The 22,753-nt window shown below is 41.7% G+C and overlaps 1 protein-coding gene and 1 pseudogene across 9 annotated transcripts in view; one reads left to right on the top strand and one right to left on the bottom strand.

Moving 5' to 3' along the window:
• ANKS1B (ankyrin repeat and sterile alpha motif domain containing 1B) overlaps positions 1–22,753 on the top strand; it is an 827,678-nt gene that overhangs the window by 57,174 nt on the left and 747,751 nt on the right. The window lies entirely within an intron of this gene.
• Positions 11,171–12,066, bottom strand: LOC308243344 (ferritin light chain-like; annotated as a pseudogene). Its single transcript has one exon. The product of its transcript is annotated as a ferritin light chain-like (transcript).

Genomic DNA, 22,753 nt, shown 5'->3' with positions numbered 1-22,753 from the left:
TCTGCAGGTATCATTAGTGAACTATAAGACTAGAGATTTATGAAAATGTATACCAGGCTGATGGAAGTAAAGGGAAAGATGAATATGGTCTTTGAATCCATTGGCAAAAATAAATAAAAAAATAAAAAAATACCCATCCAGTAGATAATGAGTTATATTAGGTATGAAGCAAATCACCACCATTTGTGATTCAAGCCAACCCTCCCCTTTAAAATATATTAACCACAAATTTTTGCTCATTATGCATTACTTCTCTGGAAAGGCTTTGTTTGGACAGAAGTCACAAAGAGAGTAATGTGGTATAGAGCGAATTTTTAAAATTGATTTTAGAGAAAAGAAGGGAGAGGGAGCAAGTGGGAGAGAAACATCGATGTGAGAGAAACATGGATCAGTTGTTTCCCTTATATACCCCAGCCAGGAATCGAACCTGCATCCTGGTGTGTGCCCTGACCGGGATCGAATCCATGACCTTTTGGTATGCAGGCCTATGCTCCAACAGAGTGAGCCACACTGGCCAGGACAGAGTGAATTTTTAATAACAGAAAGATAATGATAAAGAGAATATAGTGACACACATATCTAGACTATTTGAGTTCTTTCCCCATTCTTTGCCAGTCCTGGTTCTGCCTCATTTCTGGCTCTCTGGGTTGCTGTGCCCTTCAGGATTGAGACCAGACTCGGTTCATCCCAGGCTGCAACAACTTTAGGGAACTGTTCATTCCAGGTTTCAGTCAATGGTCATTAAACGAGGGTATATGCCATAATCCCTAAGAAGCCTGATAAAAAAACATGGATGTCTGGACTACTCTTAAGAATTTCTGAGTATGGCCAGAACACCCACAATTTTTAACATACCCCATAATTTGAAACCACTGTTGTGGGTCTTTCATTTTTAGTATATCCCTGAGATCAAATAACTCTATATCACCTCTTCAAGATTCAGCTAGTCCTGGATTCTAACACCCATCAAAAGGCGGATGGATACCTAGATATTACTTGTTATGAGCGGAATTGTGTTTTCCCCTTAATTTATATGTTGAAGTCCTAACCCTCAGTATCTCAGGATGTGACTATATTTGGAGACAGACTCTTTTAAAGAGACAGTCCTATATAATAAAAGAGTAATATGCAAATTAACCATCACTCTGCTACACCCACCAGCCATGCCCACCAGCCATACCCACCATCAATCAGGAGCGAGTATGCAAATTAATCCAACCAAGATGGCTGTGGCCACGGAGAGAACAGGAGGGAAGCTTGGGTTTCCCCGGCGATGGAGGAAGCCAAGCTTTCCACACACCCTGGCCGGCCCACTCCAGGCTACAAAGTTTCAATTATAGAAGGTAAATAAATCCCAACAAAAATGGTGGCAGCCATGGAGCTGGAGAGAGCAGGAGGCTAGGGTTGCCCCCGGCGATAGAGGAAGCCAGGCTTCTGAAGCCCTGGCCTGCCTTGGCCTCTGCTACAAAGTTTCAATTATAGAAGATAAATAAATCCCAACAGAAATGGCTGCCACCACAGAGTGAGCAGAAGGCTTGGCTCTGCTCCAGGCTACAAAGTTTCAATTATAGAAGATAAATAAATCCCAAATACCAGGGCCTCCACTTGGGTCGCCAGGGTGCGTGGTCGGCCTGCAAACCACCACAGGCCCCTTGCCCAGGCCGCCCCACGCCCCAAGGGAACCTTCACCCTGATCTGGGACACCCTTCAGGGCAAACCAGCTGGCCCCCACCCATGCACCAGGCCTCTATCCTATCTAATAAAAGAGTAATATGCAGATTGACCATCACTCCAGCACACAAGATGGCTGCCCCATGTGGTCAAAGATCCTGCCCCATGTAGATACAAGATGGCCACCACAAGATGGCCAGCAGGGGAGGGCAGTTGGGAGGGACCAGGCCTTCAAGGGAGGGCAGTTGTGGGCGATCAGGCCAGCAGGGGAGGGCAGTTGGGAGGGACTAGGCCTGCAAGGGAGGGCAGTTGGGGGCGAATAAGCCTGCAGGGGAGGGCAGTTAGGGGTGACCAGGCCTGCAGGGGAGGGCAGTTAGGGGCAAGCAGGCTGGCAGGGGAGCAGTTAGGCATCTATCAGGCTGGAAGGGGAGTGGTTAGGGCAGGGGTGGGCAAACTTTTTGACTCGAGGGCCACAATGGGTTCTTAAACTGGACCAGAGGGCCGGAACAAAAGCATGGATGGAGTGTTTGTGTGAACTAATATAAATTCAAAGTAAAGGAGCAGAGGGGAGAGCAAGAGAACTGGATAGAACAGCTGGATCTGGCCCGCGGGCCATAGTTTGCCCAAGGCTGGGTTAGGGGGTGATCAGGATGGCAGGCAGAAGCGCTTAGGGGCAATCAGGAAAGCAGGCAGGCGAGCAGTTGGGAGCCAGCAGTCCTGGATTGTGAGAGGGATGTCCGACTGCCCGTTTAGGCCCCATCCTGGTGGCATCGGACCTAAACGGGCAGTTGGACATCCCTCATAGGGTCCCAGATTGGAGAGGGTGCAGGCTGGGCTGAGGGACACCCTCCCCCGCCCCCTGCCCCATGCACGAATTTCGTGCACTGGGCCTCTAGTTACATTATAATTTGGTTATTAGGATGGGCCCCAATCTACTATGACTGGACTGGTGTCCTTATAAGAATAGGAAATTAGGACATCAACATACACAGAAAGAAGACCATGTGAAGACACAGAAAGAAGTCAGCCATCTGAAAGCCAAAGATTGAGAAGCCTCAGAAGAAAACCAACTGGCTGAAACCTTGATTTCAGACTTCCAGCCTCCTGAATTGTAAGAAAATAAATTTCTGTTGTTTAAACCACCCAGTGTTTGCCCAGCTGGCATGGCTCAGTGGTTGAGTGTTGACCTATGAACCAGGAGGTCATGGCTCAATTCCTGGTCAGGGCATATACCTGGGTTGCGGGCTTGGTCCCCATTGTGAGGTATCAGGAGGCAGCTGATCAATGGTTCTCTCTCATCATTGATGTTTTTATCTCGTTCTCCCTCTCCCTTCCTCTCTAAAATCAGTAAGATATTAAAAAAAATAATATTAATAAACTACCCAGTGTTTGATACTAGCAAACTAATACTGTACTAATCATTGTGTGTCTCTTATGTACAAGGCACTGTACAAACATTTTATTGAACCTCCAGAATATTACCAGCTTTTGTGTGTGTGGAGGAAAAGAAGGAAAGAAGATGTAGGTAAGGAGTCATTCTTGAATGCTATGAAATATCCTCCTTCCTATTGCCTGCAGACTTTAGAATGGCCTTTTCTTATAGCTTTCATTCAGCAGGAATCAGTTGATATTCTTAATGCTTTATTTTTAACTAGAGACCTGGTGCATGGATTCACCCGGTGGGGTCCCTTGGCCTGGCCTGCGCCCTCTCGCAGTCCAGGACTCCTCGGGGGATGTTGGATAGCCAGTTTCAGCCCGATCCCCGGAGGCCTGATCCAGACAGGAGGGAGCCTGATCCTGTGCACTGAGTGTCTGCCCCCTGGTGGTCAGTGTGCATCACAGTGGTCGACAAGTCATTGGGTTGTTCAGTCACTTAGGCTTTTATATATATAGATTGTCCAAACTTCTACTTGCTTCTATGGACCCTGGGTATGAGTGAAGTCAACACACCAGAATTGTCTAACTATGTATTGAAATTCTGGTACCACATGGCATTTAATGTAGTTACAGGGCACTTTCTATGTGACTGTAGTCAAAGGAATTCCAACAATTATTATTTTTTTCAATTCAACTTAGCTGTGTGTTAATTGGAAGTAGGGAGAACAGAAATATCTTATTATCTCCCACCTCTATGGATGACTATTTTAGATGCCATATTGGAAATATAGTTGTCACATTAAAAGTCTACTTTAAGTTTTTATTGTAAACTAGTGACCCAGTGCACGGATTCGTGCACATTGAAAGGAAATTAATTAGAAGGTGGCTGGCATGACATGCCAGACACGCCTTGGAGCCACCCTCCTGCTGTCCCTCCCTGGCTGTCAGTGCCATGGCTCAAAAGGTGTCTGCAGAGTAAGTGGGGTTCCTCCGGCAGGTGTGGTCCCTCGGCCTGGCCTGCAGGGATCAGGCCAAAACCGGCTCTCCAACATCCCCCGAGGGGTCCCAGAGTGCGAGAGGGCACTTGGCAAAGTTGCTGTGTACAGGGTGTGGAACGCAAATGCAAGTGTGCAGTAAACCAAATTCAGGTCCTACAGTGCCCCAGCAACAACATAACCCACCACTGAAGTGGAATCATGTTTTCTCCTCTCTCGTTTCGGGGTGCATCACCTGAGAACCACTGCTGCCAAGTCACGGCAGCTCCTGCATTGAGCGTCTTCCCCCTGGTGGTCAGTGCGTGTCATAGCGACCAGTTGTTCCACCGTTCGGTCAATTTGCATATTAGCCTCTTATTATATAGGATTAACAAATATTTATTGTATACCTAAAATACACCTATTACTAGGCTGGAAATTAAGTAGACAGAGGTGAATACAGTATGGTTTCTGTTCTAAAGTAGATACACTTCAATAAATACAAAACAGGAAATAGGTGCATCAATAGAATAGAGGGTAAGTAGGGGGGATGATATTTTGATTAAGTAAGTAATCCAACTTAGTCGTTCTGAAGCTGGATGGGTATTAGAATTACTAGGAGAGCATTTTAAAAATAGAGTCCCAGATTCCACCTCAGATCAACTGCTTTAGAGTTTTCATGCATACCTAGGACCTTTGATTCTGTGTTTAAAGGATTCCTTCTGGTTGTAGTTTATATATCTCATGCTCACCATGGCTGGAATACAGAGGTCTAATGGATCTTAACTGTAGTGTGTGTGCAAAGTACACGTTGACACTCAAGTAGGAAGATGGGTGATAGTCCAGGCGCTGAGGCTTGCCGAATCAGTTTTCAGAGTACAATGTATTCTGTGATTTTAAAAATATTATTAAGTGTCTCAGGATGTAAATGAAGGAAATGAAATAATGTTTTTAATCAAACTAGGGACTCTTTGAAGTTAGTGATAGAAACCCAACTCAAGTTAGCATAATCCTAGAAGGACATGCCTTGGCTCATGGCATGAAAAGTACTCGAGCAGTGCCTTAAAGCAGTGCTGTCCAATATGGTAGCCACTAGTCATATATCGCCGTTGGTCACTGGATGTTAAAGACTTAAATTTAAAAAAATGTACTCGGTCTCATTAGTTTTTATACTGAATACTTGTTGACATGATTTGGGATATATTGGGTTAAATTAAAATAATTTTACTTATTTTTAATATGACCACATATGTGGCTCACATTATGTTTTTGTTGGACAGCACTGCTCTAGAATCTTTGGAAAAAGGGGCTCTAAGCCTCTAGGACTCTGTCTTTCATCTCTGCTTCACTCTCGGTGTCAGCCTCATTCCCTCCAATCACAGAAAAGAAAACTGTGTTCCTACTGAAGAGGAAGGGGTACTTCTCTTCCAGATCCCATTTTGAAAATCCTGGGGAAGAATTTCAGTTGGTGCAGCTGAAGTCATGAACCAATCACTATGGCTAAAAGAATGGGCTACTATATTTGCCTGCATCTAGGCCAGGGGCCAAGAGGAAGTTGTCAGTTATTGCAAGAACCATATGGGTAAATGACCTGGAGAGTAGTATGCTAAGCGATGTAAGCCAGTCAGAGAAAGATAAGTATCATATGATCTCATTTATATGTGGAATCTAATGAACACAATAAACCGATGAACAAAAAAGATCCAGAGATATTGAAGCATGCAACAGACTGACATATATCAGAGGAAATGGGGGTTGGGGGGTTGGGAAGAGATTAACCAATGAACTATGTGCATATATGCATAGCCCATGGAGAGATAATAGTGCAGGGAAGGCCTGGGGAGGGGATGGGACTGAGATGGAGAGGGTTAATGGGGTGGGAGGGGACATCTGTAATACTTCAATAATAAAGATAAAATAAAAAATATTTACCACATGGGTAGTCTAGGAGAGGAAATTCCCTCTACTTTCCCAAATAATATTAGCTAACATTTATTGAGTGTTCACTATGTGATAGGCATTGTATTAAGCTTCTTTACATAGATTATCTCATTTAATATATATAACAGCTATTTTGAGATAGTCTGATAGGCATCTCAGATATAATAAACCTGAACTCCAATCTTCTCCTGATCTTTCCAATCATGATAAATAGATGAACATTCATTCACATAGTTACTCAAGCACAATAACCCAGGAATCATGCTTGATTCACTACCTTTCCCCCCCTTCTTTTCATTATTTATCTTTCTTAGTTAACTCTTCTTTTTCATATCTATTCTTACACATAAGCCAGAATAATATTTAAAAAATATAAAGCGCAGCCAGGCCAGTGTTGCTCAGTGGTTAAGCATTGACCTATGAACGAGAAGGTCACAGTTTGATTTCTGGTCAGGGCACATGCCCAGGTTGTGGGCTCAATCTCCAGTAGGGGGTGTGCAGGAGGCAGCTGATCAATGATTCTCATCATTGATGTTTTCATTTCTCTCTCTCTCCTCCTTTCTCTCTAAAATCAATAAAAATCTATTAAAAAACATGCAACATAAAGCATAAATAAAGCCCTTCAATGAATGAAATCTGAACTGTAAGGCCAGCATGGTGCGTTCACTTTCCCCACTTCATCTTGTGCTATACCCCTTCTCACTCACTGTGCTTCAGTTGCATAGGTCTCCTTTCATGCCAAGCTCTTTCCTCTCCCTGGCCTTCTCTCTTCCTGGAATGATTTTCTTGTTCTCTGAGCAGCTAGCTCATTATGTCTCAGTTTAAATGTCACCTCCTCAGAGTGGCTTTATCTGAACATCTGGAGAAGTGGATCTTCAGTTTCTCTTTTACTACCTCACCACACTGTTAGTTTTATAACACTTTTCATGATTTGTACTTCTCTTGTTTATGTATCATCTGATTCCCTTAATGCAATGTATAAACCCCATGATCATCAGCCTTTTATATCTAACTAGAGACCTGGTGCACAAAATTTGTGCGGGGGGTGGGGGAGGAGAGGGGTTGTCCCTCAGCCCAGCCTGCACCCTCTCCAATCTGGGACTCCTTGGGGGATGTTCGACTGCTGGTTTAGGGACCAGGCCTAAACCGGCAGTCGGACATCCCTCTCACAATCCAGGACTGCTGGCTCCTATTTGCTCACCTGCCTGCCTGCCTGATTGCCCCTAACTGCTTCTGCCTGCCAGCCTGATGGCCCCCTAACTGCTTACCTGCTGGCCTGATTGACGCCTAACTGCTCCCCTGCCAGCTTGATCGCCTCCAACTGGCCCCCTCCCCCCCCACCCCCCGCGCCGGCCTGATCACCCCATGCAGCCTGCTGTTCAGTCGTTTGGTCATCCCTCACTAACCCCCCTGCCGGCCTGGTTGCCCAAGCAACCTGCTGTTTGGTTGTTACTGTTACTGTGACAGCATCCCAGACAATTTGCATATTCCTCTATTATTAGTATAGATTTACACTGTTCTAACTCAAGCACCTCTATAGGGTCTGGGAACATAGTAAACGTTCAATAAATAGTTGTTGAATATGCAAATGAATCTTTATTTTACAGATGAAGGAACTGAGGCTGAGAGAAGGTAAGTAACTGACTCAAGTTATATAGTATGAAATGATGGGAACAAGTTTCAAACCCACTATTAATTGCCACATCATAAGAAGGGAATGTGTAATGGGCTGACAAAACAAGAATCATCTGGTAAACAGCACAATGTACTACAAAGCGCTGGCCTTGGTATCAGAAGTCTTGTATTCATTTCAGGTTCTGTTGACTGGGGTGAGAAGACCCCCTCCAGTCCACATGACTGAGCGTGGAGGAGGGATGTTATCCAAACAGTACCTGGGTGCTGTACCAGGAGAGCTGAAATAAAGCAGGGGAGGGGTGCGGGTAAATAACCAATGTCCACCACAGTATTCTGGCACGGAGAGGCTGCCCATACCTCTCCTTTAGAGGCCATTTCCTTTGTCACTGTCTTTTGCAAGTCGCTTGAAGCTTTAAAATGTAATAATTTCGAAGGGATATTGAATTTGGAATGAAATTGTGGGGACAGCTGGCATCAAGATAATTCCTAAATATGAAGTCTGACAGCACAGACTGACAGTTGTGAGAATATGATAATATTTTCTACTTTAATAGATGCAAAATCATGGCTGGACTGGATGTTGGGATTTTTTTTTCTCCTTTAGTATAATTGAAACTTTTCATTCATTTCCAAAAGTGTATCTAGGATATATAGAAATTGTTCTCTAGCTAACTGTAAACTATGGTTGAAGATCATAGCATTTGGTTTTCCTGCTATAAAATGTTTTTAAGAACATACATTTGTTTTTTAACTTGTGATTTTTAAAAAATCCTCACCCGAGGGTATGTTTTTATTTATTTATTGGTTTTAGAGAGAGGGAAAGGAAGATATAGAGAGAGGGAAAATCAGTGTGAGAGAGAGACATTGATTGGTTACCTCCCATTTGCTCCAAGACTGGGGGATGGAATCCACAACCTTTTGGTGTACAGATGATGCTCCGACTAACTGAGCCACCCAGCCAGGGCTTAACTTGTGATTTATAAAAATATTTTTTTTTATTGATTTCAGAGAGGAAGGGAGGGGGAGAGAGAGAGATAAAACATCATTGATCAGCTGCATCCTGCATGCCTCACACCGGAGATTGAGCCTGCAACCAGGCATGTGCCCTGACCCGTGTGAATCAAACTGCGACCTCCTGGTTCATAGGTTGACGCTCAACCACTGAGCCATGCTGGCCAGGCACTCTAGCAGTTCTTAATTCAGTTCTGGGGCAATATCGAAGAATTTGTATTTTCATCCTCCTGTTTCCCTTTCATTTATTCCAAAGGGCAGTTAGTTATCTCCCCAAAATAGTGTTATTTACTTTTCCAATTCTCTCTGCCGAATAAAGGACTCAGAAGCAGCGTGAACTTTCAAGAAGCTAGGTGAGGCTCCTCCTTTCTCCTGAAAGAAAACAAACAAACAAACAAAGGATTAGACTCACAGTGTGACCTTAATTAAATTTTAGGTTTCCGTATACTGGATGTTTCCTGCTCAGTTTGTCTCTTCATTCAAACCGAGACTCTTGAGAAGCTACAGAAATTTGCAGGTGCTACAAAGACAGTCTCATATCTTCCTTCCCCACCTGCCCCTTTTACTTACTTTTCTTGTCCTATTGCATCAGCCAGAGCTTCTAGTACAATGTTGGTAAGGAGTGGTGAGAAGGGGCACCCTTTCCTTGTACCTGATCTCAGTGGCAAAGCTGAGTCCCTGGCCATTAAGTATGATGTTAAGCTGTAGGTTTTTGGGTCGATTTTTTCCCCCACATCAAGTTGAGAAAATTTCCCCTCTATTCCTAGTATACAGAGCATTTTCATCAGGAATGGGTGTTGGCTTTTGTCCCAGCAACTTCTAGGCCAGCCGTGGGCAAACTACGGCCAGTGGGCCGGATCCGGCCCATTCGGCTGTTCTATCCGGCCCGCGGAGCCGAAAGAGTGGAGGGTTCTCTTGCTCTCCCCTCTGCTCCTTTACTTTGAATTTATATTAGTTCACACAAACACTCCATCCATGCTCTTGTTCCGGCCCTCCGGTCCAGTTTAAGAACCCATTGTGGCCCTCGAGTCAAAAAGTTTGCCCACCCCTGTCTAGGCTCAGCCCAGAGTGCACATTAGAATCACTGGGGGAGATTTTTAAATTATAGAAGATTGGGCGCTATGGTGTGCCAGTTGAGACAGATGATTCTAATTGGGTTGGGCTAGTCCCTTGCTACTCCTGCATCACCTAGGAAGCTTGTTATAATGAATTCTCAGTCCCACTATTATTGGTGGGGTATCCTCTGTGTCCACACCTGTTGTTGGTGGAAGTAGAGCTGTTGGGGTGCCAGGGGAACAAGAATTCCCTGAGGCCTCCACAGGAGGATGAGGTATCATGGAAAGCTCATTGGATGATGTAACATTAAGGGGGTTCCCCTTCAAGGTCCCATCTCCCTCTGTTCTGCCATGGAGTAAGTTCCCTTTTGTCTTTAGCAGGGCCAAGATTAAAGCCACTGCTCAGAGTCTTTGCTCCCTATCAGCACAGTCCGGTCCAGCATCTGGCTCGCTTCGCGGTGTTCCCAGCTGCAGTCCGCTGGGCCATGCGGCTCCTAGGGTCATATGGCAGGCTGGTGAGGGCCACAGAGCACGTGAGTGCAAGGAAGCAGGAGCACACGAGAGAAACAAGAGAGAGAAAGTGTCCTTGTTTGGGGATTTTAACTAGGAGCTTAACCAATGAATCCTTCAGGATTTCACGTTCTTGCCGAGGCCCCACCCCTCTAGCCAATGATCTTTGTTCCCACGTTAGACTGACACACAAGCACCTTCCCTATGTTACCATGACTTCACTGCACATGTGCCCATCTTTTCCTTTTTTTAACCCCTTCCCCCAGTGATTAGCAGGGAATGGACTGGTGGTTTCCTGGGGAGTATAAAGTTGCATTGTTGCATCTGCCTGGTGAAGCTGCCCAAATGACCACGCTTATAATATCTGGCCTCCCCTTTGCTCTCTTCCTTTTCTTTTTCATTATTCCTCGTCCAAGGATAATTTTCCATTGTTTTTTTTTTTTTTTTTTAGAGAGAGTGAAAGGGAAGGAGCGAGACAGAGAGAGAAACATCGATGTGAGAGAGACACATCAATTGGTTGCCTCTTGCGTGCACTCCGACTGGGCTGGGGATTGAGCCTGCAATAAAGGTACATACATACCCTTGACTGGAATCAAACCCATGATCCTTCAGTCCGTGGGCCAACACTCTGAGCAAAACTGGCTAGGGCTGCTCTCTTCCTATTTTAGTATTAGCATGCTAGTTACAACGGTAACACCACCAGAGTAAGATTCTGGAAGAGTTAAAGGTATGCCACAATTTTGTTCTGATATTTGGGTTCCAGTTTAAATATGTTTGGCAAGATACTAAAACATTGTAAAAGGAATGAACTTTGCTTCATTGTAGACTTTTTTTTGGCTGCAAAAAGCTTTATTGTTTCATTTGGTCCAATGCCTGGGAGAAGGCTTCAGGGTGGTTAAAAGAATGGCTAGTAGTTTCGGGGAGAAGCTCAAGTAAAAGCCGGATACCAGGGGAATGCAGAGGGGCCCCTCAAAGGCCTCTAGGGTCCTTGGGCTCCTAGTGGTGCTTGAGGGTGAGCCTTTTGAAGAGATGCTCGCCCAGCCCAGCCTGGGGGCTGGCCAGCCTGCGGAGGTGAGTCAGGTGTTGCCCATCTTTTTGATGAGTTTCACCTCCTCATCCAGGAAGTGGTTCTCCCGGAAGTCACAGAGATGAGGGTCTGCGGGGGTAGAACCCAGGGCCTGCAGCTCCAAAAGGGCCTGGTTCAGGTTCTTCTCCAAAGCCCTGGCGGCTTCCATGGCATCCTGAGTTTTGCCCACTCATCTTGGGAGGCTTCAGCATGTCCAGGAAGAGAACGCGGCCACCACGTTTGTTTTGCATCTTTAAGAGATGCTCAGCGCCCTCGTGCTTCTTCTCCGCCAACTTGAGGAAGGAGTGGCCCACACCCCCAGAGCTACATCATCCTGGTCGAATTAGAAGCCCAGAGAGAGGTAGGTGTAGGAGGCCTGCAGAGGCAGGTTGGCCAGGCGGTTGACCGCAGCCTCCACCTCGGTGGAATAATTCTGATGAATTTGGGAGCTCACAGTTGTTTGGCAATAAGAAGTTAAGGTAGAAAAAAAAATCCGGTGTTTTGGCTGGTCCCAGAGGTGGTTCTGAAGGTGGTGACTGGAAAAGATGCAGGAGAGTGGCTGGAGGCTGGGAGAAGGGATGTCCCCGTGTCTGTTCCATCCAAACACTGTTGAAGCAAGAGACAGATCTGGGATTGCCAAGGGAACTGCCTCATGGTAGACAATAAGTGATTTTATCAATAGGGTTTCCTCTTTTAATGTGCCATGACAATATGAAGCAGTGAACACCAACTTACATTGTCTTGGCTTACTTCTGAAAGGGAATATTGCTAGTGTTTTGGTAAGCACTCTGCCTTTAGTGTGGACTTTCTCAGCAAGCAGAGTCATCGAATGGACTTGGGGGAAATGAGCATTTAAAATGTTCTTAGACCTTCCTTAGTTGACAGACAATTGTGTTTAGAATTTATAGTGTCAGAAAAAATGACTACTGGTTGCTTTGGGGTCTTTAAGCAAAGGTCTTTCTTGAAAAAAGGAATATCCCAAGTCAGTGAGACATATGCAGGAAAGACTAATTTTTCCAAACTTTTTTCTTAGAGACATTCATAGTCCTGGAGAGGTAGTGCTCTGGGGCATGATGGAGAAAAGAAAGGCTGCCCAAGTCAGATCACATACTTGACATTTACTTGCTTGGGAATCTTGAACAAATAAATTACCTTTCAGATGTTCAGTTTCCTTATTTTCAAGTAGGATCACACAACCTACCTCACATGATTTTTCATAGGAATGAAAATAATAACCTATGTAAAATGCGTGGTACAGAGAAAGTGCTTACCAATGCCTCTCCTCTAGAATGAACATGGTACAGGGCCAGTGGGAATGTCCACTGGCAGTGATTAAAACCAGCACTGCGTTCTTAGCATAGTGATTCTTGCACATAATTCTAAAGTAGACTTACTGTTGGATAAGTAAATACATTTTGGTTTACAAACCAGTCTCTAGAGTATTTTGCCAAGGGGAACCATTTTGCAAGGGCTGGAACTTTAGAGCTAAGAGACCAGATCCTGAACTCCTGCTGAGATCACTGAGATATTTTATCAAAAAAGGTGCAATTTAAAACAAGTAGTTGTGCCCTAGGGGGTTTGGCTCAGTGGATAGAGCGTTGACCCTCAGACTGAAGGCTCCTGGGTTTGATTTTGGTCCAGGGGCATGTACCTCAGTTGCATTGATATTTCTCTCTCTGTGTCTCTCCTTCTCCCTTCCACTCTCTCTAAAAAAAAAAAAATCAATGGAAAAATATTCTCTGGTGAGGGTCAATAAAAATAAATAAATAAATAAATAAATAAATAAACAAACAAACAAACAATAAAACAAGTAGTTCTTTTTGTCTATTACATAACTACACTTCGGGCCTTTTCAAGCCTTTCTAGTAATACATCACAGTGAGGAACTATCTACCTTCCTTGCCTTAGAATCCCAAGTTATTTTAGTGAGGTCCATAGACGCCCCTGTAGAAAATGGTCTGGAGACTCTGATGCAGTGAGTTACATTTGTGTTAGTGAAAAAGTCTTTTATAAGAATTTATAATCTATAATCTGTAGTTGGCAGACATTTTTTCTTTTTGCCTACATATTTCTATGCAATGGAGGTCAAACACTTAAAATCATGTTTCTGGTGGTGATTGTTATATAAAAGAATATTTAGGGTCAGTGACCCTTCCTATTTCCACTTGTCATTTTCTGTTTTGTCTTAACCCGTTTTAGGGAAAGTACTGTACACTTTTAGGAGGAATCTTTTTTCACTTGAGTTATTACCTAAGGCAAGACTTTTATCTTTAAAAAAACACCCACTATCAGAAAGCCACATTTCTGTGCCTTCCCTTGTGAAATTGTGTTAGCTAAATCATTTTGGTTTCAAGGAACAGAGCCTTAACCCATCCTTCTTAAGGGGAAAAAAGGATTGTGAAGAGAAATGTGAACTGAAACTAGATGCTGCCTGGATCTCATAAAGCTCTGGGAGTTCATTCCTCTCTTAGGGCCTCTCAAAAATAGACATTTTTTAGAATGAATGAATGGTTTTTCTCTTGTTACCTCTGCTCTCCCACCATGTCTGCTCTGTTATCCTCTTGTTATTAACTTTGGTCTGTGTCTATTGCTAGGATGAATTCCTTATGGAACAAATATGGTTGATTGAGCAAATTATTGTTGATCCACTGTTTGGGCCCATTATATCATACTATGCATTGGCCAGACTTCAGAGGGGTCATATTGGAGTCAAGTGTCCAACTTGGACTAATCAGTGAACACCAGCCAATATCTGCTTTTCTGGTCATGGGGGTTGTGTTAACCTAGACCAGTGGTCGGCAAATTGCAGCTCGCGAGCCGCGGTTTGCCGCTCTGTTGACTAATGAGTTTGCTGACCACTGACCTAGACCAACACATTGGGGATGATAGGCACTAGGACTTACATGTATGTATACTACAGCATTTTAACTCCAGTTTAAATTAATAGGGCAGTGGGCTGGGAAAGAGGAGGAGAAGAGACATTTACATTGAGTGGCTGTTAATTGTAGGACACGTTGTTAGATCCTTCATGTGTCATTTAACTTCTTAATAGTACTGTATTATCAATTTAGTACTTTAATTTTAAATACAAGTAAGTTCATTTCAGTAATGTTAAATAATCTTCTGCAGTCACTCTGTAAGTATGTGGTGGGTGTATCTCACCTTGTTAAACCATATTGCCTGGGAGTGCTTTGTCCAATGCCAACAGAGATAGAAAGCAAACCACAGAAATAATTTTCAATTTCCAAGTAACCAGATTAAAAAAGTGAAAACAAACAGGTAGAATTAATTTTAATATATTTAAAATATTTTCTTTTTATTGAATTTATTGGGGTGATAATGTTTAATAAAATTATATAAGTTTCAGGGGTTCAATTCTATAATACATCACCCAAGTCAAGTTTCCTTCTATCACCATATATCCCCCATTTACCCTCTCTTACGTTCCCCACACCCCTTTATCTCAGGTAATCACCATAAAACATTTCAACTTGGAGTGACCATAAATAATTACTAAGGATCTATTGTACATTCTTTTTTTAAAAATTTAATAAATCTTTATTGTTCAGATTATTACAATTGTTCCTCTTCCCCCCCCATAGCTCCCCTCCACCAGGTTCCCACCCCACCCTCTGCCCTCACCCCACCCCCATTGTCCTCATCCATAGGTTTACGATTTTTGTCCCGTCTCTTCCCGCACCCCCAAACCTCTTTCCCCCCGAAAATTGTCAGTCCACTCCCTTTCTATGCCCCTGATTCTATCATATTCACCAGTTTATTCTGTTCATCAGATTTTTTTATTCACTTGATTTTTAGATTCACTTATTGACAGATATGTATTTGTTGTTCATAATTTTTATCTTTACCTTTTTTTTCTTCTCCCTCTTCTTAAAGAATACCTTTCAGCATTTCATATAATACTGGTTTGGTGGTGATGAACTCCTTTAGCTTTTTCTTATCTGTGAAGCTCTTTATCTGACCTTCAATTCTAAATGATAGCTTTGCTGGGTAGAGTAATCTTGGTTGTAGGTTCTTGCTATTCATCACTTTGAATATTTCTTGCCACTCCCTTCTGGCCTGCATAGTTTCTGTTGAGAAATCAGCTGACAGTCGTGTGGGTGCTCCCTTGTAGGTAACTAACAGTTTTTCTCTTGCTGCTTTTAATATTCTCTCTTTGTCTTTTCTCTTGGCATTTTAATTATGATGTGTCTTGGTGTGGTCCTCTTTGGATTCCTCTTGTATGGGGTTCTGTGCACTTCCTGGACTTGTAAGTCTATTTCTTTCACCAGGTGGGGGAAGTTTTCTGTCATTATTTCTTCCAATAGGTTTTCAGTATCTTGCTCTCTCTCTTCTTCTGGCACCCCCATAATTCTGATGTTTGGTATGCTTGAAGTTGTCCCAGAGGCTCCCTACACTACCTTCATATTTTTGGGTTCTTTTTTCTTTTTGCTTTTCTGGTTGAGTGGTTTTTGCTTCTTTGTATTTCAAATCTTTGACTTGATTCTTGCAATCCTCTAGTCTGCTGTTAGATCTCTGTATAATATTTTTTATTTCAGTCAGTGTATGCTTAATTTCTAGTTGGTCCTTTTTCATATCCTCGAGGGTCTTGCTAAATTTATCGGCCTTTTCTAGAAAATTCTTGAAAACCTTATAACTGTGGTTTTGAACTCTATATCCAGTCATTTGCTTTCCTCCATTTCTTTCATTTGTGATCTGTTTCTTTGTCTCTGCATTTTGGCTGCTTCCCTGAGTTGATAGAGTGGCTTTGTGTGCTAGGTGTCCTATAGGGCCCAGTGTCTCAGCCTCCCATTACCTGAGGTGGACACTCTTGGTTGCCCCCCCTTGTGGGCTGTGTGCACAGTATTGTTGTAGTTAAGCCTTGATTGTTGTTGGTATCACTGGGAGGAATTGACCTCCAGGCCAATTGGCTGTGAGGATCAGCTGTGTATACGCTGGGAGAACTTCTGTGCTGGAGACACTCTTATGAGACAAGACTTGCAAAATGCCTCTGTGCTCAGCTTGGATGGGGTGGAGTCTCAGGGCAGAGCAGACAGCATTGGTTTCCCGTCAGCCCTGCCCTAATAGGCCCCTGTGTCTCAGTGTCCCGTGGTAATCGCTGCAAGCACCTCTGAGAGAAAGCCGCCCTCGAGTTCCGCCTGCTGCTGGACAGTCCAGTTTCTCCCTGAATGAGTCTGAGTCCCCGGAACTGGAGTTCAGTGCAATCGGGAGCTTTTGTCTCCCTCCTGCTTGAGAAAGCCAGCCGCATACTCAGTTGCCAATCCTCTTCGCGCGCGTCTCAGTACCTCTGCCTCCTGCAGCTCCTCTGAGTCTCAGTGTGCTTTTCTCTTTCCTTTTAGTTGTAGAATTTCCACTCAGCCAGCCTTCCTGTGGTTCTGGGTGATGTCCGTTTTGTCTTTTAGTTGTAGTTTTGAAATTGTATTTTGAGGCAGCAAGTTTAGGTGTTTACCTATGCCGCCATCTTGGTTTCTCTATTGTACATTCTTTATCTTGTACCAAATGTTTGATATCTGGTGTGTATTTTACACCTACAGCACCTCTTGATTTGGATTAGTCATAATCTAGGTGCTCAGTGGCCACGTGTGGCTAGTGCAGGGGTGGGCAAACTTTTTGACTCGAGGGCCACAATGGGTTCTTAAACTGGACCGGAGGGCCGGAACAAAAGCATGGATGGAGTGTTTGTGTGAACTAATATAAATTCAAAGTAAAGGAGCAGAGGGGAGAGCAAGAGAACCGGATAGAACAGCCGGATCCAGCCCGCGGGCCGTAGTTTGCCCAAGGCTGGGCTAGTGGCTACCATATCAGGCAGCATGGCAGCAGAGTATGAATGCCCATTGAACCCTTTATTAGTGTTGTGATCTTCATTGAGCCTTTCAGGGCATCAGTTACCAATTTATTAAATGGGGCTATTAATATCTTACATACCTGGAATGTAAGGGTGTTGCATTAGATCATTTATATAGGGCTAAGTTTAAAGATCTAAAATGGCTCTCTGGGGATGTATTTTGGGGAACATCCATAATTGAGTTCCAGCTAATTATTAATACTGCTGGCCATTTTAGAATGATTTATCACCATAGTGTATGTAAGGTAATCTATAAGTCATGCTTTGACTTTCTTGAAAGTCTCACTTTTAATATTTTTGACAGCTTCTATAATAAGAAACAGGTTTGGTTTCTGAGTGCTTGTCTGTGTGTATGTTTGGATGTGTGCCCAGAAACGATGCAGATTAGTATGTGCGCCCAACAATGTGTGCCTGACAATGATCTGATATATACATATCATATACACATGTATCCTTCAAGTACCAACTAATTTGTTAATTTAGCTTATGGATATACAGTAGGTCTATCACACTGTCATTTTCAGTTAATATTAATGATTACAAATGAGGAAAAATTAGTGAAAATGTCAGCCTATGCATAATCAGTGTTATCTTTTGATGGAAATTTACCAAGCAAGGAAAATTAGCCAAGCAAGGAACTTTGTTGATGGTATGTAATACATACTACTATATTTTGGTATATATATATATATATATATAAAATATATATTAAAAATTCCATTTTATATATATATAAAAATATACTAGTATATGCACACACATATACACATATGCTTACATAGAGATGCACATATATGTATGTATATAGAGTGAGAAAGATAAAATATTAAGAAAGAATAAGAATATAATAGAAAATGCTATACGTATTGGTCTTTGCACAGTGGTCACTAAAAGTACTTATGTAATACTAACCAGTGTTCTAGGCCCTCTGGTTGCTTGGATTCTGATGAAAACAATTTGAAGAGTACCCTTTCTTATGGAGCTTGCCATTCTATGAAAGAGGCATTGATTGTGATTATTTAAATATAGATCTGCAGTTTACTTTTATAAGGAAATACTATTTAAATAGAGACCTAAGGAATAAGTAGGAATTAGCCAAGCAAAACAGGAAGGGAAGAAACATTTCAGAAAGAAGGCATAGAATATGAAAATGTAGGACCTCAGAATGTTAATACAGAATTGAAAATGACAAAGACCGGTAAGATATAAATAACATACTTTTCATTTCAAAAGTTGGAGAACTGAAGCTCTTTGATATTAAGCCATTAGTGTAAAATCACATATTAAACAATGGAGTTAATATAAGGTCCTAAGTTACCCATGTCTTTGTTTTTTTAAATAGGTACATTTGCTTTAAATTAAAAAAACATTAAGCCCTGGCCAGGTGGTTCAGTTAGTTGAGTATTGTCCCCGTCCCAAGAGGTTGCTGGTTCGATTCCTAGTCAGGGCACATGCCCAGGTTGCAGACTCCATCCTCAGTAGAGGGCATGTAGGAGCAGCTGCTTGATGATTGATGTTTTTCTCTCTCTTCCTCTCCCTCCAACTCTAAAATAAATAAAAAATATATTTTAAAAAATTAACATACAATAAAATTCACTGTTTTGAGTGTACAATTACATGAGTTTGGACAAATGCATGATCATGTAACCATTACCACAGTCAAATTACAGAAGAGTTCATTACCCCCCAAAATGCTCTCATTCTGCTCTTTTGTTAGACAACCCTGTCCCCAGCCCTAACTCTGGCAACCAGTGATCTTTCTTTGTCCCTGTATTTTTTTTTTTCAGAATGCCATATAAATGGAATCATATAGTATGTAATGTTTTGTGTCTGGCATCTTTGATTTCTCATAAGCATTTGTAATTCATTCATGTTGTATCAATAGTTCATTCATTTTATTTGGCAAATGGTATTCTTTTGTATAGATGTTACACAATTTGTTTATTCATCAGTTTAAGGACATTTGCCTTTTTGCTTCTGATCTTGGTGTTTATGAATAAAGCTACTATAAATATTCATGCACAGGCTTGTGTGAAAATAATAAATATTTATTTCTTTTGGGTAAATACCTAAAAGTGGTATTACTGGGTCATATGATAAGTATCTGTTTATCATATGGTATGTTTAACTTTATTAGAAACTTCCAAACTGTTTTTAGTTTGTTTTTCTTTATTTTCCTTTTTATTGAGTTTATTTGGGTGCTGGTTAACAAAATTACACAGGTTTCAGGTGCACAATTCCACAACACATCATCTGTATACTGTATTGTCTCCCTCCATCAACATTTATCCCCCTACACCCTTCTGCACCTCTCCCCTCCAAACCCCACCAAAGGAAACAAAAGAAAAAATAAAGAAGTGGGGCTACATCAAACTAAAAAGTTTTTGCACAGCAAATGAAACTATCAACAAAATGAAAAGACAACTTACTGAATGGGAGACCAACCATATTTGCCGATACATCTGATAAGGGGTTAATATCCAAAATCTGTACAGAACTTGTAAAAATCCAAACTGTCTTTCAAAATGGCTGTACTAGTTTGCATTCCCACCAGCACCGTCCGAGAGTTTCAGTTGCTCTGCATCCCTGTTAGCACTCTGAAATGTCAGATTTTTTCCTCATTCTAATAGATGTGTAATGGCATCTCATTGTGAATTTATTTTCCAAAATGCAAATGCAAACAGAGTGTCTAATTACAGCGGTAAGGTTAGGGAGAGGTGGGGGAAATAAGAGATCAACTGAAGGACTTGTATGCATGCATATAAGAGTAACCAACGGATGCAAAACATTGGGGGGTGAGGGCAAGTATGGGAGTGGGGTGGGGGGTGGGGGCAATGGTAAGATATGTACACATATAATACCTTAATAAAAAATTTGAAAAAAAACAAAAAAAAAAAAAAAACAAAACAAAAACAAAATGCAAATGCATTTTTTCAATGGTTAATGATGTTGAGCATCTTTTCATGTGCTTATTTAACATCTGTGTATCTTCTTTGGTGAAGTTATCTCTTCAAATCTTTTGTCCATTTTTAAAGTAAAGTTTTTAGTTTTCTTGTTACGTTTTGGGAGTTCTTTGTATTCTGGATACAAGTCCTTTGTCTAATATGTGATTTGCAGATTCTTCCCCCCAGTCTATCTATGGCTTTTCCCTTCATTGCCTTATTAGTGTCTTGGCAGAACAAAAGGTTTTCACTTTGATAAAGTTTAATTTATCAAAAAATATTTATGGACCATGCTTTTGATGTTTTATCTCTAGTAAAACCAATGTTACAAAGATTGTTTCCAATGTTTTCTCTAAAAACTGTATTTAACAGTTTTATGTTTTACAGTCAGGTCAATGATATATTTTGAGTTACATTTGGTTTGCTTAGAAATGCCCATTTTTTGTTTCAGCATCTCTTATGAAAAAGACTCTAATTTTTCTATTGATTTACCTTTGCACCTTTGTCAAAAATCAATTGACCATACTGATGTGGGTCTACTTTTGGATTCTATTTATGCATTGAAAACTCTATCAGACAATACTATATATTTTTGCTCTTAACTCTCAAACATTATTTTAAAGAGCTGAAGATGGAAGAAGAGTCTATTATATTTACCCAGAAATTTGCCATTTCTGTTGTTCTTTATTCCTGATGTTCTAAGTTTTCTTTGGATATCATCTCCTCCATCTAAAGAACTTCCTTTTAGCAATTCTTCTAGAGAAGTCCATATTTAATAGATCATTTTAGTTCCTCTTCTTTAAGAATGTGTATTTCATCTTTATTCCTAAAGAGTATTTTCACTAGGTATAGAATCCTGGTTGAAGTGTTCTTTTCTTTCAGTGCTTTAAAAATGTGTGCCATTTCCTCTTGCCTCTAATTCTGATGAAGGATCCTCAGTCTTTGATATCATTTAATACTTATAAATAACACATCGTTTTTTCTTTGGGTACTTTTGATATATTTTGCCCTTAATTTTCAGGAGTTTAATGATCCCTGTCTAGGCATGGATAATTTGGAGTTTATTTGTGATTGTGGGGTTCACTGAGCTTGTTGAATTTCTGGGTTTATGTCTTTTGCTAACTTTGATAAATTTTGAGCCATTATTTTTTCACATATTTTTTTCTGCACTATACTCTTTTCCCTCTCCTTCTGGGACTAAGATGATATGAATACTAGACATTGTGGTAATGTCCCACAGGTCCTGAAACTGTTTATATACTTAAAATTTTCCTCTCTGTTTGTTTAAATTGGATAATTTATATTGATCTGTCTTCAAATTTGCTGACACTTTCCTCTGTCATCACTAGTCTGTTACAGATACCATCCAGTGAGTTTTAAAATTTTGGTGATTGTATATTTTCAGTTCTGAATTTTACATTTGTTTCCTCTTATGTCTTCTGTTTTCTTGCTGAAACTCCAATTTTTACGTTCATTTAAAGAGTGTTTTTAATACCTACTTGAATGTTTTGTCCGGTAATTCTAATGTATGTGTTGCCTTGACGTTGATATCTGTAAATTTTCTTTTCCGAGGTAAGCTGGGATGTTCCTGGTTCTTTGTAATGCTGAGTAATTATGTATTGTATTCTGGCCATTTTGAATACGTATTATGAGACCCAGGGTCTTATTTCTATCCTTTGGAGAATGTTGATATTTTTATTTTAGCAGGCAGTCAACCCAGAGAGTTCAGGTTGCAGGTTCTGGCTAACCCTCCTGTGGTTTGTGGTTTCAATGTCACTTCCATTTTTAAAGCCTTTGTAGTTCTATTTTGATCTGTCCCATGTGTTTGCAACCAAGTGTTGAGCCAGAGACCTGGACAATGGTCTGTGATTCAGCTCAATTCTTAAATCTTTGTTGTGGTGTTTAGGGTCATCTCCATGCAGCTCAGGATGAGCTCATGTCCCAAGCTTTTCCTCTATAATAGATCCCAAGTGCTTTTTGCTCCCCCCAACCCCCCACCCCAAAAGAAATGGGGCCTTAGTTACTCTGTTGTGCTACACATGTCTCATAGCTGTACCTACTTTCAGGGCCAAGAGGTACATAGACAGAGAAAAACAAAGAAACAAAGAAATGAACAGTTGTCTACTCCTCCCTCTTGGACCACAGTTCCTCTGATAGGAAGGGGATTTTTCTTTTAATCCTCACCTGAGAATATTTTTGCCATTGCTTTTCAGAGAGAGTAGAAGGGAAGAAAGGAGGGCGGGGGAAGAGAGAGAGAAAGGAAGGGAAAGAAACAACGATGTGAGACACAATGACTGGCTGCCCCTTGCATGCGCCCCAGTCAGGAGCAGGGAGCAAACCTTCAGCTGAGGTACCTGACCAGGAATTGAATCCATTACCCTTTGGGTGCACAGGCCGACACTTTAACCACTGAGCACACCAGCCAGGGCAGGAAGGGAATTTTTTAAATTCAAGTTTTAGGCACCTATGTGTTTCTCCCTGTCACTGTTGCTGCTGCCACTGCCACAGGATTACCTGGAGACTAAGGCATGAGAAAAGAGGGGAAAAAACAGTAAAGGAAAAATGGGGATTTCCTCTACACTCTGTTAGGAATCCTTTTTCCTACTAGTTGAGCCAGACTAGAGGGCTTTTCTGGAACCTTCTCTGTTCACATCTCACTGTCTACTTTTGGTTTTGGTGAACCTGGAGTCCAGGCTGGGGGTTGCCAA

Source organism: Plecotus auritus, assembly GCF_963455305.1.
Source record: "Plecotus auritus genome assembly, chromosome: 3".
Lineage (NCBI taxonomy): Eukaryota > Metazoa > Chordata > Mammalia > Chiroptera > Vespertilionidae > Plecotus > Plecotus auritus.
This window is presented reverse-complemented; position numbering and strand designations above follow the sequence as displayed.